The sequence below is a fragment of the Odontesthes bonariensis genome, chromosome 18 (genome assembly GCF_027942865.1).
Source record: "Odontesthes bonariensis isolate fOdoBon6 chromosome 18, fOdoBon6.hap1, whole genome shotgun sequence".
In the NCBI taxonomy this organism is placed as follows: Eukaryota; Metazoa; Chordata; class Actinopteri; order Atheriniformes; family Atherinopsidae; genus Odontesthes; species Odontesthes bonariensis.
The window spans coordinates 27,212,826-27,231,811 of record NC_134523.1 but is presented as its reverse complement, the minus strand read 5'-3'; the positions used below and the strand labels follow the sequence as shown (position 1 = coordinate 27,231,811).

The window sequence follows — 18,986 nt, the reverse complement described above, 5'->3', positions numbered from 1 at the left end:
TGTGTAATGTTCTGAAATGGCTTTTGTGTGTTCTTTTTATAGAGGAGCCATTCGGGGGAATCTGACTCTGATTCACCCAAGGAAAGGGTGGTTCCTGATAAGGTGAGTGTTTCACAACCACTTGTTGTAAAGCATTTTTAATGTGATTAGTATATTCATTATTTCAATTTTTGTGTAACAGATTGCTACTCCAGTTTTGAAGGAGTGTTACATCCCCCTGAATCCTGTTCGTTTTTCACCTGAGTTGTTGGTTGCCATGGAAAAAGTTTCTCCAATGGCAGTGGCAGATGTTCACACAGGCAACGAGGTAAGTTGCAGCAAAGTGTATTTAAAAACAGTCTCAGTATTGTCATTTAGAAAAGACACAGATCTGACATGTTGTTTGTGTTATAGATGAAGCCTGTGGAACGTCTCAAGAAACCAGCTGTCTTAAGGACCAGGCGTGTGAGACAGCAGGTTTGTAAAACCTTAAGCGAGTTAACTTTTCAGAACTTCAATGCGGATAATTGTTCATAATTAATTTATTTGTCTTTGTCTTTCAGGTTTCAGCCACACCGAGCGTAACTCCTGCCGCTGTTGGTGTGGGGCTTGTGTCCGTGAAGAAGAATGTAAGTGTGGTCCATATTTAGCTTTTTATTATGTTAAATATGTAAGTAATATGAAACCATAAAGTGTATTATTGAAAACACTTGGTCTAAATTATTTGGAATCTTGGTTTAAATTCAGATGAGTTAATGTAATGATTTTGTTTTATAGGTTGAGGCAACATCCAAACAGGTGGATGTCTGCGATGTGGTGCCTTCTCCCCATCCTCGGGAGGTGTCTGACTGTCCTGGTTTGGTGTCTGTCTGTCCGTCCGAGCTCGTTTCTGACCGGGAGGTTTGTATAACAACATTTTTGGTAGTAAATTTAAAGAAATGAATACAAATGAAAGAAATTATGTTTTCTAATGTCGTTGTAGATGCTTGAGGTGTCGGTGGATTTCGAGTGCAGCCAAACAAGAGGTCAGTGTGTTAACTCCAGTTCTTGCAGGTGTTCAGAGCGGTTCCCCCCTTCTCTTATTTTAGGAACAGTTAGTCATAGTAATCAGTCTGTTAGCAATATTTTAATGTCCAGTAGTGTTGTAGCTGCTATAAAACACCAAACTTCTCCAATTTGCACTTGGAAATCATCGGATGTCGATGCAGTTGATGCGGAAGGTCAGAAGTTGGCAGAATATATTGATACAGAAAGACCTCAGAGAGGCACAAAGCCAGAGTTTTGCAAGTTGGTGGAGCGACAGATTATTTTTGGTAAAAAATGGAAAGTACTAATTGGGGGTAGTAGTTATGGTCAATTTAATTTGAATCTGGAGGAGGAATTTAGTGAGAAGTTACAGATGTATTTGTTGAGAAATGGAATGTGCATTCTTAATCTTGAGGGTTCATGTAGCTTGGTTATCCATCATGAATCTTACTTTGTCATTGTGGACTGTGGAACAAGAAATTTACAGGGGTTGGCATCAGAAACGGGTACATCTGTAGTGGTATTTAACACTTGCTTCAATGATTTAATGATTCACATTATGAATCTTCGGAAATCATTAAATGCGACGGAGTATGGCATGTCTGCGATTTCTGTACAACAGAGTAGCTTTGGTTTAGAAGCATGTACCACAGTCATTGCTGACAGGCAGGTCACAGACGAACGTCATGGTGCCAGTTCAAGTAGTCAGCAATCAGTTAGAGGATCGTTCCATCAGGGCGATGATCGGTTTAAGTACGGGGGACTGCAGTGTGCAGCTGTGACTCTTGTTGCTTTAGCAAAGCACAAGATGGATAGTGTTTTTTCATGGCATTCTGACACATTAGATAATGTTGTTGTCAGAGGTGACGCCTTGTACACTTATTTGCGGGACAACAATCTGATTAGTGGTAGGAAGGAAACGCTCTGTGTTTTAGACTTGCCGAAGCAGGTTGATATTGACGGGTGTACTTTAGATGTGATGTATGGAGATTTTGTTGCTGGACATGTAGATGTTTTCCAGGGTGAGTTTATAGATTCTGGTGCACACACTACTCTCCGTGAAGGATTGCAAAAGATGTGCGCCACATATGAAACTTGTGTTCTGACTATAAATGGAAGTACCTGCGCTCTTATAAGTCAGAATGGAAAGTATGCTGTTGTAGATTCCCATGCACGTGATTGTAATGGAATGGTAAGTGTTTCAGGGAAAAGCAACGTTTTGTATTTAAACAGCTTTGATGATCTTTTGAATTATATTGAGAGATATGCTAGGCAAAAGAGAACCAGTCCCAAGGAATTTGAAATTAGTGGTGTGCAAATTGACATGCACAGAAATGAGTCAGCAACCATTAGTCCATTTGGCAGTAATTTGTTGAAACCTGTCTCTGTTCAGGAAGTCTTGTGTACAGATGAATCTAGAGGGCAAAAGAAGCCTCAGAGTAGTACATCTTGTAAAAAGATACAAGAAACTCATGAAGATCTTGTAACTTCAGATGTGTTTGTCACCAATGTGAGGACTAGAGCGTTAAAGTTTAATCCTCTTTCAAAAGTGGTGTCAGAAGCTGTTTGCAAACACTTGAACGTAGAATGCGAGAAAGGTGAGTCATCATCTGACTTGGTTGGGGACTTGGGGATACCATGCAAGGTGGAACCCATCGTCGGGGACGGAAACTGTTTTTTCCGGGCTGTTAGTCAGGCTGTAAGTGGGACTCAGAAATGGCACAGGAAAATTAGACTTGCCGTAGTGAAACAGTTAGAAAGGAATCCTCAAATGTATTGTAACATTTTGAGAAATGAAAATTCCTCTATAAAAGAGTATATTAAAAGATCAAGGATGCAATATGTTGGATCCTGGGCAACTGAAGTGGAAATTCAAGCTGCAGCAGACTGTTTGGGTGTGAACATAGTTACATATTATATTGATAAATGGCTTGAATATAAATGTGCTGCTGGTCAGTTCTCAAATCAGTGTGTGTATCTACAAAATATTCATGGTAACCATTACGAGACAGTTGTTTGTGTTAAGCAAACACAACATTGTTATGGTTATTGTAAGGAAAGGGTCTCCATTTCCCAAGGGTATAGTGTTCGAAATAAGACAACAAATGAACCTAATGTTTTAGAAAGTACAAAAACTGCAAACGGTTACGTACTGGATGATGATAGTGTCATTCATAATGCTATTAAACATTTGTCATTTAATCCTGTGTGTACAGATGTTTCAAAAGATTTGTGCAACAAGTATGATATTATGTTTGTTAAACAGAGCACACAAGGATCCACGGTTTCTGGGCCTTTGGGGAGTGTGTGTAAGACTGAAGAGATTGTAAAAGATGGTAACAGTTTTTTCAGAGCAGTGTCTCAAGTACTAAGCGGTTCCCAGAAGAGCCATCGCAGACTACGACTGGCTGCTGTTTCTTATTTGGAGAAGAACAAAGAGGGTAAACGGTTGGTTGGTAAAGGATTTTCTTCTGTGTCTGACTACGTTAAGAAGTCCTGTATGAAGTATGTTGGACATGAAGCTTCTGAAATCGAAATGCAGGCAACTGCAAATGCATTAGGAGTGGATTTGTATGTGCATAATGGCAAGGAATGGGTCAAATATGGGTGTACAAGCTCCACTGGTATAAATGAAGGAATATATCTGAAATATGACGGTTGTCATTTTGAGGTTATTACTTGTGTCTTGCAGGGTGATCAACAGTTTTGCTATGGTTTTTGTAAAGTTAATGATGTATCAGACACACCATACAAGTGTAGAAGAAAATCAAAAAAAACAAAATGCAGCACAGAAACAATTGGTTCAAAAACGTCTTCTCGGCATTTAAAGAAGAAAATTACATTTAAAAAAGTGATGGATTACCAACATGATTTGGAGTATAAAGACAAGATTAAATTGAAAAATAAAGCAATGTATTATTCAAAAATATCTTATAAAGAGAAAAAGATTGCAGAATTAAGAAGAAAGTACAGGGAAGTTAGGTTGTATAGAGAAAAAGTAAATGCATGGTTTAGAATGACTTATCAATTTGATACATTATATCAACAGAAGAAAAAGGTTCTAAGTAAAGAGAAATATCAATTTAATTTATTGCATAAAGAAAATGTAAAGGTGTTGAGTAAAGAAAAATATAAATTTAATTTATTGCATAAAGAAAATGTAAAGGTGTTGAGTAAAGAAAAATATAAATTTAATTTATTGCATAAAGAAAATGTAAAGGTGTTGAGTAAAGAAAAATATAAATTTAATTTATTGCATAAAGAATATGTAAAGGTATTGAGTAAAGAAAAATATAAACTAAATTTATCGCATAAAGAAAAAGTAAAGATGATGAGTAAAGAAAAATATAAAATAAATTTATTGCATAAAGAAAAAGTAAAGATGATGAGTAAAGAAAAATATAAATTAAATTTGTTGCATAAAGAAAATGTCAAGGCAATGAGTAAGAAGAAATTTAAGGTCAATTTGCAGCACAGGCAGAAATTAAAAGAGATTTGTCGTAGAAAGTATCATGGTAACATAGAACATAAGAAAAAGGTTTCAGTGCGTGTGAAATTAAATCAACAGCAACGTAAGGAAATGTTAAAAGAAATTGACTTTGTTATCAAACAGTTTTTGGATAAGGTCAAAGATGGGCCTGATTTTGTCTGCTGTGTCTGTCATAGACTGCTGTTTAGACATCAAGTATTAGTGTGTAGGAAAGATTTCTATTCTAAAAGCCAATCTAGTGCTTTAATTGCTGCAAAATGCATTTCGGAAGATTATGTGCACAAATGTGACAATAGTTGTGCTGTGCAATGTAAATTGACAGAGTCATCCAGAGGTAAACTGATGATTTGTTATACCTGTCATTACAAAATGAGCAAAGGTGTAATGCCACCAGAAAGTGTGACCAACAATTTAAATGTGGATATTATCCCTCCACAATTGGCTTGTCTAAATAGTTTAGAACAGCATTTAATAGCGTTGCATATACCATTCATGAAAATGTTGGCTTTACCCAAAGGGGGACAAAATGGTGTACATGGACCAGTGACTTGTGTTCCAGCAAATATTGTTGAAACGTGTAATGTATTGCCTCGTTGTAATATGGAAGGATCTTTGCTTGCTGTAAAATTAAAGCGTAAATTAACTTACAAAGGTCATTATAAGTATCAATTTGTTGATACTTTGCATGTACGTGAAGCACTTAAGTATTTAAAACAGTTCAACAAATACTATAAAGATATAGATTTTAATGAGAATTGGATCAATGAATTTTGTAGAGATGAAGATGATGTAGTGGACAAAGATGTGATTCCTGACATTTCTGAAAAAGAATTGGAGGAGACTGAGGAGCTGTTGCATGATCGACAGCATCATTGCATGTTTCAAGATACATGTCTCATGCCCGTTGACATAGGTCAGGAAGCTTTGGATCAGTATTTGGATAACATTTTAAATGTTGCTCCTGGTGAAGGTAATAATCCAGTAAAATTATTAAGCGATCCAGAAAATGAAGGCAAGTGCTTCCCTGGTTTGTTTCCATCTGGACAGAATACTTACCATGCAAAGAGGTTACATCGTTTAACATTGTTTCGGTATTTTAATAACAGGCTTTTACATGCTGATGGTAGATTTTCATCCAACGTTGAATATATATTTTATGCACAGTACATGTCTGAATTGGAACAGGTTATTTCTAATGTGTCAGTAGCATTACGTAAAGGGCAATGTGGTAAACCCCAGAATTTGGGTGACTTGTTGAAAAACGAGGAGTCTTTGAAGAAGTTGTTGGAGTTTGATGATGGCTATCGGTTCCTAAAACCCATTAGAGGGACTCCAGCTTTTTGGCAGTCTGCAAAACGTGACATCCTAGCCTGTGTTAAACAGCTGGGTAAGCCTACTTGGTTTGCGTCGTTTTCATCGGCAGATATGAGATGGACTAATCTTTTATATACCCTTTTGAAACATGATGGGCGAACAGAGACGGCTGAGCAATTGGAATGGGCAGATAAATGCGAACTGTTACGTCGAAATCCTGTGACTGCTGCCAGGATGTTTGATTTTAGATGGCATGTTTTCTTAAGAGAAGTTCTCATGTCTCCTGCTAATCCCATTGGTAAAGTTGTTGACTATTACTACCGTGTTGAGTTTCAGCAACGTGGTTCCCCTCATTGTCATTGCCTTTTCTGGATTTCTGGGGCTCCAATCCTAGATCAAAACACAGATGAGGAAGTTGTGGAATTTATAGATAAGTATATTACATGCGAACTTCCATCTGAGGACGAACCATTGTTTGAAGTGGTTACATCTGTTCAGCAGCATTCAAAACGTCACTCAAAATCATGTAAAAAGAAAAACACAGTTTGTCGTTTTAACTTTCCCCGACCTGCATCGAGCAGAACATTTATTTGTCGTAGTGAAAAAGATAAGGATAAGACTTGTACATGTAATTTGGATAAAACAAGCAGCAATGTACAGTGTGCCTGTGCAAGTAAAGAGGCAATGGCTCAAAATCAGGCAAAGGAGATTCTAAGTAAAGTGAAGAGTCTCCTTGCAGATGAAACTTGTCCCTATAGGACTGTAGAAGAAATTTTTCAAAGACTGGGTATAAATCAAGAAATATTTGAAAAGGTGTATAAACGAGTTAGTCGACATACACATGTAGTTTTGAAAAGAGAGATTAATGAAATTTGGATTAATCAGTATAGTCCGCCGCTGTTAAAAGCATGGAATGCTAATCTTGATATTCAATATTGTGTAGATGCATATGCTTGTTGTGTCTACATAGTGTCTTATATGTCAAAAAGCGAGAGAGAAATTGGCCTCATGCTAGGAAATGCCCAGAGAGAAGCATCCAGAGATGGCAATGTTAGTGCTAAAGAAGCGTTAAAGAAGCTTGGTAGTGTATATCTACATAATCGGGATGTGTGTGCTCAGGAAGCGGTGTATCGACTAACCAGTATGCATTTAAAGGAGTGTTCTAGGAAGGTTGTTTTTATTCCAACTGGTGACAACATTGTGAAAATGAGTTTACCTATTTCTGTTTTGAGACAGAAGGCAGCTACAAACGATCTCAGTTCAGAGGAAATGTGGATGACTGGTTTGGTTGATCGCTATAAAAATCGTCCAAAAGATGATATTTTTAACGATATGTGCATTGCAAAGTTTGCATCTGACTATCGGGTTCTGTCCAAGAATGAAAAATGTAAATCTGCTGTCAAGTTGAATAATGGTTTAGGTTTTGTGGCAAAAAGAAGTCGAACGCAACCATCAGTTGTTCGTTATGCGCGTTTTTCAGAGAGCAAAGATCCAGAAAAATTTTATCAGAGCATAATGCAATTATTTCTGCCGTATCGCGTTGATGGTGATCTGAAGCCTCCAGGTTGTGAAAGATTTGAACAATTTTATAGACTTGGTGTGGTTAAATTTATTGATGGAACCAAACATTTAGTGAAGTCTGTCGTAGATTTAAATAGAAGTGAATTCGAAGTGGAATCTTTTAACCTGGAGGCAGCAGATCAGGTGGTTGGCGACGTACTGCTTGAAAATGCATGGTGTGAGTTGTGTCCTGAAGTGGAGATGGAACGGTTGGAGGGTGTGGAAGGAATGAAACAAATAAAAGCAACACTGAGTGATGAAAAGGAACACATCCCAGATTTAAGCTCATCTTCCAAGGGAAATGTATTTGAGAAAAAGAGCACGCTGACTAGAATCGAAGGCTTAGCATTAATTAGATCTTTGAATGAAAGACAGTTCTCTGTTTTTTACCAAATCAGGCAATGGTGTTTAGACAAGGTAAATGGAAAAAATCCTGAACCGTTACACATTTTAATTACAGGAGGTGCAGGCACAGGTAAAAGTCATTTGATCAGAGCGATTGAATATGAATCAAAACGATTATTGTCACCAATGTGTCAATACACTGACAACACACCTGTTTTATTGACTGCTCCTACAGGTATTGCTGCGTATAATTTGGAAGCAACAACAATTCACACAACATTTTCTATTGGAATTGATGTACGCTTACCGTACACTCCTTTGGGAGAAGAGAAGCTCAATTCATTACGTCTGAAATATAGTGATGTACATATTCTCATCATAGATGAAATATCAATGGTAGATCACAATTTGCTATCATATGTGCATGGTAGATTGCGGCAGATCAAACAAACGGGTAACGTAGGCTCATTTGGAAACATTAGCGTAGTGGCAGTTGGAGATTTCTTCCAGTTACCTCCTGTCAAAGGCAAACCGTTGTATTCTGATGGAGTTGGCAGCAACTTGTGGTCTGATTTATTTAAAGTTGTAGAACTAACGGAAATAGTACGGCAAAAAGATTTTGTGTTTTCCCAGCTGTTAAACCGGATGAGGACTCGTTCAAAAGAGACCCCCATGCTACCTGGTGACATAAATGTTTTAAAAGTTTGTGAAACGGGTGAGGTCAGCTCAGCCTTGCATATATTTGCAACAAATGAACAAGTAAATGAGCATAATATGAAACAGTTGTTTGAGAATTGCCCAGAATATGTGAAAATTGAGGCACAGGATTCTGTCAATGATAAAAAAACAGGCAAATTGCGGTTGTTGCAAGGGAGTCACGCCAAAGCTTTACATACCGGTTTGTCAGAGGTTCTGTTGTTGGGTAAGGGTGCACGCGTTATGCTGTGTAAAAACGTGGATGTCGGGGATGGTTTAGTTAACGGTGTTTGTGGCATTGTGACAGATATCATAATACCAGAAAAGGACAAGTTTCCTAAATTGGTTTATGTTAGATTTGATGACGATCGTGTAGGCATCCACAGAAGGAAAACGTGTGTGTATGGGTCCTCGGATGTGGTTGGTTCCACACCTATTGTACCCGAGGAGGAAAGGGCCACTGTTAAAGGTGGATTGCGACGACAATTTCCACTGAAATTGGCGTGGGCCTGTACGGTACACAAAGTACAAGGCTTAACAGTAGACAAAGCTGTTGTTTGTCTAAACAAAATCTTTGCACCTGGTCAAGCTTATGTTGCTCTAAGCAGAGTTAGGAGTCTTTCAGGTTTGACCATTCAAGACTTTAATGAAAAAAGGATTTATTGTAAGGATGATATTACGGTTGCTATCCAGAGTATGACACCCCTTTTGATGTGTGGACCTGCACAGTTGAGCGGATTTGACACATCTGCTTTTACTGTGTTCTTAATGAACGTCCAAAGTTTGAATCGACATGTTAAAGATTTAGCTTTTTGTACTCAGCAATGGAAACCTAAATGTATTGCTGTAACAGAAACATGGATTCTTGAACCTCAAGCTGATACGGTAAAGATTGATGGTTACAGTTTCAACAACTGTCCCCGACGTTTATCGTATGATGGTACCCAGCCATCGTTGATTGGGTTGCAAGACCAACAACATGGCGGTGTTGGCATGTATACTGCAGATGGTGTGGAATATGAAGTTTTAAAGCCACCACAGGTCAATTTAGAGTGTTTAGTTTATAACTTTTTGCATTTGAACATTAAAATGGTTGTAATTTATCGCTCACCACAGTATCCTCTGTCATTATTTAAAACCAATTTGGTAAAGATGCTTGACTGGCTGGAGCAATTGGCAACTGGAACAATAGCATTGATGGGAGATTTTAATGATGATATTTTAAAGTCATCAACTATCTTAAATTGTGTTAAAACCAGAGGATATGTTCAAATAGTCCAGGAAGCAACTACTGAAAGGGGTAGTTTAATAGATCACATCTATGTTAAATCAGATGTATATGAGGGAGAAGCAGTGGTAATACCAACATATTTTAGTGATCATGAAGGAATTCTGTGTGGTTTTAAGCTGATTTAGTTATTTAATGAAATAATTATTTGTTTTAGTTTTTGAAGTAGAGATGGAGAGTATATTTGGGGGGGAAAGTATTTATTTTTTAATGGTTTTTTAACTATTCAAAACCCTCCGAGCAACATACAAAGTAACACAGAACCAGGGAAACAACACGACACCAGAACAGGGACAGACGACAGCGAGCACTGATAAACAAGGTGGCCTCGGCCTACCATTGCACACTGTACATAAAAATCCACAAACATCCTCATGGAGCTTAACAACTCCATTGCACACAGCACATAAACAAACAACACCGGAGTGTGGTTTTAAGCTGATGTAGTTTTTAATGAAATAATTATTTTGTGTTTTTGTTTTTTAAGTACAGATGAGAGTATATTGGAGGGGGGAAGAGTATTTTTGTACATGTTATAAATTAAGTTTATGTTTTCTGTATATTTTACAAGGTTTAAAAAATGACAATTCTGAATCCCAAAAAGTTGAACGATGTGACAGCTCACAGGCAAGAGGGGGATTCTCCGCCACGATTTGCCTGTGTGACCTGCCCCGTCTCTTTCCTGTCCCAAAGGGGGTTCTCACTTCACATCAGGAGGAAGCATCCCGATGCATACTTCTGTGCACGGAAGGAGCTGCCGCTCAGTAAGTCAGGACTGAAGACGAAGGCAGAGACTAAGACAGGAACTAATAGTGGCCCTTCCGCCTGTCCCGGAGGTGGCGCATTAGCTAAGCACTTTAATTACCTATGTTATGAAATTTGTGTTGTATTTAACAGTAAACAAGTCTTTATTGTGTAAAGGTTTCGTTTCTTGCATTAAGACGGCATTTATTTAACTTTCACATATTTGAAAATAGTGATAAACGGCTATTAATATAAGTTAACATACAGAAATTGGCATGCTGTTCTTAATGCAAGTTTTGCTTTACCTTGTCATATAGCATTAAAAAAAGCAAAAGGCAATGGTATTGGTACTCCCACTTGTGGGACGGGGTTCAAATCCCTGTGTTGCCCTGCTGATTTGTGCTGACAAGTTTGAAGAAATTTTGATGACAAGTAGAAAACCTTTAAACTCTGGACTGGCAAAGTGTGCGTTTAAAGATGTTTTATGCCAATGTAAAGAAGTTATGAGAAACATGAGCATAATAGAAATTCTTGTAGGATTTTGGTTGGTGTCGATGTGATTAATTTTGGTCTGTTGTGACACAGAAAGTGTCGCTGCTCAACAACGCGACTGAAAAAGAGCCAAAACTGCCGCTCCAGCAGCGTCATCAATGGTGTCACGCCTTTCCTGCAACAGAGCATGAGGCAGAGTATTTGAATCTCCCAGATGGCCTTCAATTCACAACAGTATGACACAAGTGGAATGTGTTCAACGTTGGACTGATGTCTCACCTTCCGGACAGGAGTTCTTATATGTTGATTATTGTATTGTTTAACATTACATGATCTTTTTTTTTTTTTTTTTTTTTGGTGCCATTGTAAAACTTTTCACCAGGACTAAAGATTAAAAGTAGCCTTTGGTGGCTAACTCTGGCATGTCATAGATGTAATGTTATTAATATGCACTGTCTTGTTAATAAATAAAATGGAAAATTTGAGTGACTGTCAGTTTCTGTTTTGTGGCAAAGGATTGGAGAGGACTTCTTGAAGGCTATTCAACATCATGTGTGGCTAAAGTGGAAAAAGTTACTACATTATGTGTTAAAGTTTGATTGGGCGGGGCTTTTAATGACTTGTAAACACGTACCACGCCAATGTGTCCAGCGCTGCTCAGTAATAATGCACCAAAAATATGGTGCAGATGGGATGATGTCTCAGGGAGATATAGCTGTTTAAATGATATAGGGGGCGCACTGGAGTCACATTTCAATATAATCCTATTGGGCTCTTTAGATATGAACAAAGGTCATTCTTATCTAGTTTGGTGCAAATCGGATGATGCATGTGAGATTTAGAGCCGAACGTATGCAAACGGCGAGGGATTGGAATGTGCCATTCTGCCACGCCCACACTATTTTGTAGGTCCTGACAAGACGCACAGGTGTGCTGAGTTTCATGATTGTCGGTGAAAGCATGGCTTGGATCTGATGTTTTTAGATATTCTAGGGGGCGCTGTGGAGGCATTAGGCCACGCCCATCAAATATTGGACTGCTCACCTGTTGGGGGGTGGATTAGGATCGATCCCAGTTAGTTTGGTGCATCTCGACTAAAAACTGTAGAATTTAGAGTCAAACGTATGGTAACGGCGTGATGTCTGACTTCACCAAGCAGCCATAGCCACGCCTTCAACTGAAAACTGTTGGTGCTTTAAAGCAAGTGAGACCAACTTGTTTTCTGTATTCTGACTCAAGATCATGTTGATTAGGTGAAGGGGGCCAGAGATGGAGCTTTCCAAGTAAAAAAAGGGACTTCCTGTTCTGAGGGGGCGGGGCTTATATGACGTCAGCATATGACCACATAGGATTGACATGCATCCAACATGGATGACTCATACCAAGTTTGGTGCAGATTTAACTTTTTAGGTGAAAGTTATAGCGTTTCGTTTACACTGGCGAATACGTCAAGTTCGCCGCTTGGCCAAGCCCCCTAAACATGCTCAAAAACTCAAGATTTCTGATAACTTTTGTGCCCCCATCCCTTAACTGCATACCGACCAAAGATGAAGTCCGTAGCTCAAAATCTCTGGGGCGTGAAAATTTTCCTGCGAGGTGTGTAAATATGAAAAATGGCCAAAATTTGCCCTTTGACCCAAAATGGCCGCCTCCTTGTACGTTTTAGAGCATACCTCCAAGAGACTTTTGTTCTTGATGTGAGAAGATCTACGTACATACCGAGTTTCAGATCTCTACAACGTACGGTTCAGGCTATCTCACGTTAGGTGGCGCTGTAGAGCAGTTTGGCCACGCCCACTTTCGATTCCATTAAAAACATTTGATTTCACGCGGGGGACAATTTTGGGCAAAGTTGCGTGAGTTTTCGAATACGTTAAGGCGTCCCCATTTGCGATTCCGGGCGGAAAAGAAACAGGAATAATAATAATAATAATAATAATAGTGAAATCCTACAGATACAATAGGCCTTCGCAGCGCTTAGCTGCTCGGGCCTAACAAGAACTGCAAGCAGTGATAACGGCCCTCGCAGCCAAGCGCAGCTCCGGCCTTGCGACCGCCTGACCGCCGGCACCGCCGCCCCGACGTGGTCATTGATGCGTCACGTGTGTCTCGCGCCCGTCCACTGGGCGAAGCGTGCTACGAATCTCCCAATCGCCTTCAGTGCACGTCAGTACGACACCAGTGGCACGTGTTCAAAGTTGGAGCGATATGTCACCTTCCAGAGAGGAGTTACCGTCACTTCATGTTTTGTGGGGGCGGGGTTTAATGACGTCAGAAATATACCATGCCAACGTGTCAAGCGCTGCTCCGTAATGATGCACAAAAAACACGGTGCAGATCGGATGATGTCTCAAGAAGATATAGCTGTTTAAATGATTTAGGGGGCGCACTGGAGTCACACTCCAATATAATCCTATTGGGCTCTTCAGAGGTTAACAAAGGTCATTCACATCTAGTTTGGAGCAAATCGGATGATGCATGTGAGATTTAGAGCCGAACGTATGCAATGTTTTAAATATACAAATTTGTGTTGGAATTATTATATTGATGTAATAAAAATATGTCAGTTTAACATTTTGTATGTTTCATCTTTTGAAAAGTTCTTAAGTTTATGCATTGCTTCAGTCCTGTGCAGTTGATTAAAATATAAGCTATGTGGTGTAATATTCAATATGCCACATCATAGATAAATAACAGTTTTGAGTATTTTTTGTATCTGAATAAAATCATCTTTTATCTGATTTTATAAGTTTTGAAATTCATGGCTTAACATTTGGACACCTGGTAAAACAGAAGTCATTTATAAACAACAGATTATTACCTCCGCACAGGAGGTTATGTGATCACCCGAGTTTGTCTGTTGATGTGTTCATGCTGCAATCTTGCGATTTGCCACAAAGTGGCGCGACCTGGCGGAGGTTTGCACTTTCTGAGTTCATTTCCAGTTAAGGAATGTCACAAGCTGGATTCGAACCGGCGTCATAAATTGAAAATCGTTTCTGAAACATGTGCCTTATCCATTCGGCCACAGATCACTGCTTGCTGATTGGTGTGACAAAGACCTTATAGTCATTTTAACTTGCTATAGCAAGAATCATGTCATTGAAAACCTGATTTTTAGTAATAAGTAAAATGAGGTGAGGAGTTTAGATATCATTCATTTTTAGTTTTGTCAACAGAAGTGTGTTTGCTGTTACACATGACTTCTGCTTTCCTATGTTACAGATATTCAAATAAAGGCGGGGTAGGGGATCTTTTTCTAGAACATTTTTTTACATATTGCTTGAAATACTCTTCACACCCTCATTGCAACCAATTACTTAAAAGTTTTGACACAGATATGAAAAGTTTTAGTGGCCACTAGAACGTACTATCCAGGAAAAACAGTATCCAATCATTTTGAACGGACCGTTCAGAATGATTGGATTCTGATGCCGTCTATCACACTGTAACCTGCTCCTCCCTCCCCCTCCTCCCCCCCTGTGCGCGTACCCTGCTCCGTGAACGAATTACGCGTCTAGAAGCTTGGCAGGAAGCTAAACTAGAGCCAGCTTGGCTAGCACCTAGCATTATTAAACGTATAGTTATCATATACTAAATACTAAATAAGGCAACGATCGATGCTTGCTGCCAGAACAGCGCTCGTGCACCTTCATGTCTGCGCGTTCATGTACTCTAGAGGCGTGCCTTCGGGGGGAAAGTGAAGTAAAGGGTTGGGACTTTTTACCTGTGTATTTTCAAAATGCAGCTTTGCTGGACTCAAAATCCAGGATCTCCTACCCTACCTTTCAAGTAATATGTAAGTGCATTCAACAGTGCTTGGGGTTACATTTTCAACGATAATTAATGGTATAGAAGCAAAGAGTAGGGTGGAGTGCAGAAGCTTTATGCTGTAACTCATTAAGGTGTATGTATAGAGATTTATTGTTTCTAAATGAATTTGTAGTGCAAAGTAAATTAACAGCTGTTGCTTTTGCGATTTAAATGACAATATTGTGGTCAAATAATGCATGTTATGAGTAGTCCAATAATGTTTTAACATCTACCGTCCATTGATTATCTGTAGAATAGTTTTAGAAGTGGTTGTAACGTTTAATAATACGAGCTTCTGCTACAGTTGATTTTATTTTGAAGTGCTTGGAATCAACTTCTGGTTTTCACAGTACGTGTCTGCAACGAAACGCCCTGATGCGCTCTTTGCAAGAAGGATTCAATCATACAGGTACACATCCAGTCTTTTGTGGGTTTTTTATGTATTGTATGAGTAAGTTTTTTATTGTCTTTAATTGTTATAATATTTGTGCATTGTTTACATATGTGTGTGTTTTTGTGTTCTGTAGAAATGGCTTTTTCTTCGCCTTCAAAGTTCCCTGAGTTTACTGACGACGAGATGAAGTCCGCTAAACAGTCGGCCCAGCTTGCTTGTGTGAGTGTTGTTTTTGTTGTTGTTGAGTAATTATAAAGTGAATGTTAGTAAATACATTTATAAATTTGTATAAGTATTTAAGAGCAATTAATATATTAGCGCTAGGGTACATTTTTGTTTTGCAATTACGAAAGGTTTAGCTCCAGTTTGCTCCCGGGGTAGAGACGACATTTTGTTAATGGGATTGAGTTGTAGTTACTGCTGCAGTGCATATTAATAAACATTTTTGGAACAGACGGTGTAAAAGTAGACTTATTTGCTTGTTATTAACATTTTTCGTCATTGTAAATGGTGTTCAAAGAGTTTGTGATTTTTGTTGTTGTTTTTCATTAGTTATAAAATGAAGTTTAGTGAATACATTTATAAATTAGTATAAGTAATGAGTAATTAATATTTCAGAGTTAATGTACATTTATGTTTTGCACATAGAATGGCTTTTGCTACTTTTAAAAGTAAGTTGGTATGAGGGTTGTGTCGTCATGTTTTGGGTATTTGCACGAGGTGAAGATACGCCATTTTGTCAATGGAAAATTTCTTACTTCCATTGAGAATGAGGTGTCACGTGACTCTGCTCGGCCGGTCGGCCATGTTGGTAGGAGACGCTATTGGTTGCCAGGGGCTACACCATCAGAATTTAACGGAGGCGCGCCTATGTATTCCAGATATCTTCCCGCATTTGTAATTTCGGCAGGACAGAGACGAATACAAAAAAAAGAAAGAAAGTAAAGCAATGCAGAATGATAAGGCAAAAGAAAAGGGACCTTACAGGGACAAGCTTATTACAATTACAAAGAAGCGGTATTTGGAGAAGCTCTTGAGCATCCAAAATATTGATCCTTACGAGCTCCTTGCAGCAGAACGGCACAGAAAGCTGGACCAGTTACCTCCGTGCACATATATGGACATAGTCAATTATTTTGTCTTTGGTGTAAGTTACTACATACAAGTTAAGACTTGTTTTTTAAACAGTAGATTAAGGAGATGTTCAATGTGCACAAACATTTCCAATGTTTTCATGTATGCTAAAGCTTATGTTTAGGTATTTAGTTGTCATTGTATTTTAGCCCAACGACACATTTATTTCTCAATGTCTGGACTTCTTGGGAGCTGAAAAATTAGCTATTGGAATTACTTATTATATGTACCACAAACAGTGCTTTTTGTCTGCTCATTAAAGGAAAAAAATAATTGAATTAGCTTAAATTTGTTTTTTGTTTTTTTTAAATGCTTATTCACGCGGAGTTCAAAGTTAAGTTTACGCCAAATATAATCTGGTGTTTAGTACAATGTGTCGTCTCCTCGTCAGGTCAGACGCCTGCTCTCCCTGATGCTGCATCCATTTAGGAAACCTAAAAAAGTGTATTTTGTTATTCCTATGTTTCTTAAACGTATTATGTGAGGTACTGGTACAGTTCATCACACAGCAGTGATTTCCAGGCATGTTCTTGCAATTTTGCACTATTTAAACTTACTGATTTAGGAACGCACGCATACACTGTAAACGAACGGAGAGAATGCCGTTTTCACGCTAGCATTTTGCCAACATGGCGGATAGGGGCGGGGCTCTGTACTATGACGGCTACTCCTCATTCTTTATAGCCTAAGAATGAATTCAGTTTGTAAACTCGATTGAAGCACGTTTTGATAATTAATTATATCAAATCAAAACTCAATGATAATAGAGAGAACAATAACTTCATTGTTCATAGGGTGTGTTGAAGATGAAACATTGTTTTTGAAAATTTGATAAACAGCTAATGAAGTTTCAGAGCGAGTAGGGTTAGATAAAGAAGACAACATGACAAGGAAAAGAGTAGAATTTGCATGGATGGGTTATGTTTCAGGGGCATTTTTCTGCATAAATAGTATTAGGATGGAACATTAAATGTGTACTTGTATCACGTTCCCTATAGTATTGGACATTAATTACTAGTATGTCAATTTTTGTTTTTCTTAAAGTGAGTGTATTATTCATAATTCACATTTTTTATAATGTTTGACTTTCATTTTGGTCTATATTTGTCTTCATTTCAGTGAAAGTGTTATTTCTTTTGCATTATGGTAGAAATTTTGATCAATATGTTCATTTCAAAAGTAAAAATGAAGGATTATATGGTCAGTATGAAAAATGTACATGTATTTTATGTTATAATATTAGGAGTTTTGTCTCATCTAATACTGAATGTTTGTTTTTCATTTACAGTACATGTGTTCTGATTCTTCAGTAACACGGGAAGATGTGTATTTTAAAATGATCGAGAGTTTTAAAAGATGCCTGGATCTTTTGGTGAAAAAAGAGAGGCAGAAGAAGTGCCAGGAAAAGCGGGGTGACGTCCTGGCTGCAGAAATAAAAAATCTGCAGATGAAATTAGTGTCATGCCAGGAGGAGTTAGAGGTGCTTAAAAGCACAATTGCTTTTTCCATTGATGGTATGTATATGTGTAATGTTGGTTGTTATTGATGGGTTTTATTAATGTTTTTGTTGTTTTTATGGTCATTTATATTTTTGAACAACAAAATAACTACATTTCTATTTTGTAGTTGAAGACATTTTGTTTCTATGTAGGTAGGTTTTTCAAGTCAAAAAGGTGATTGTTATAAGTTTGTTATTTTATGTTTGAGCTATTTGGAGACTGGATTTAGGTGCTGTTTAGACATATCCGGATATTTTGATGAACGAAGACCTTTCCCTCTGTTTGTGCATTTCGTTTATATACAAACAGAGTTTTTCCTCTGAAAACGAGGCATAAAAAAAACTTTGGCAAAAGTGGAGATTTTTAAAAAACTTTGTTTAGCGTTTGTGTATAAACTGGTTGAAAGAGACAAAACAGAGTTTTGGGCAATATCCGTGGTAAAATACTGACGTCCATTGTTTATTTGGCAAGCATGGGGGTACTAGCAGCATTAATGTTTTTAAGAGCTATACTCGCTTGTGTGCTTTATTGACCAACAAAGACGCATTAGGGCTTGGAGGGCAGCAATTGTGGAGTTTCTTTTGGCAGACAGAGCCTGACCATACCATCGCCAGCGACGGCGATTCTGGGTTAGACTCGGATGGACTGCGTATTTATGCTAATCAATGTAGACGTGTTTTTTTTTTAAACGGGGCTGTGTGCACCTTGTTATTTTTGCAAACGAAGCTTATGAAATATGCGTTTATCAAAATACCCGGGTATGTGTAAACAGCACCTTAGATGCAAATAATAGAGGATTGTCAGGGTCATTATTAGTTGGGCATCACTCATGGGCCATTTGCTGTTTAAGATTTTGAGTGAACTGTCATGATTTCAGATTTGTGAAAGTTATTTTGGTGAAATATGAAAGTAACAATGTAGGTGTTTTAATATTGTTTTTATGAGGCTGTATTGTTAAAATTGAGGATATTTGACATGTTTATAGAAGTGTCTTAGAGAATTTCACAATATTACCTTCTGATATATGGTGTAGAATATATGTGTAAATTTCATACTATCTGTTCTATAATCTTGTTTTTCATATTATTTTTTTTAGAAAAGGAGGACAAGGAAATCCAAACCGAGGTGGAGGGAGAATGTATCTCCAATTAGCTGAAGCAGTGTTTGTGTTAATTTAGTTTTTTATGTATATTTTTTATATATAGTTATTTT

The 18,986-nt window shown here is 38.0% G+C and overlaps 1 protein-coding gene and 1 long non-coding RNA gene across 2 annotated transcripts in view; one reads left to right on the top strand and one right to left on the bottom strand.

The window, feature by feature from the left end:
- The window catches only part of nudcd1 (NudC domain containing 1), a 462,800-nt gene that overhangs the window by 296,013 nt on the left and 147,801 nt on the right, over positions 1–18,986 (bottom strand). The window lies entirely within an intron of this gene.
- On the top strand, positions 15,282–18,981 carry LOC142368275 (uncharacterized). The gene is made up of 3 exons (XR_012767299.1): positions 15,282–15,360; positions 17,564–17,789; positions 18,871–18,981. It is a non-coding gene; the product is annotated as an uncharacterized LOC142368275 (long non-coding RNA).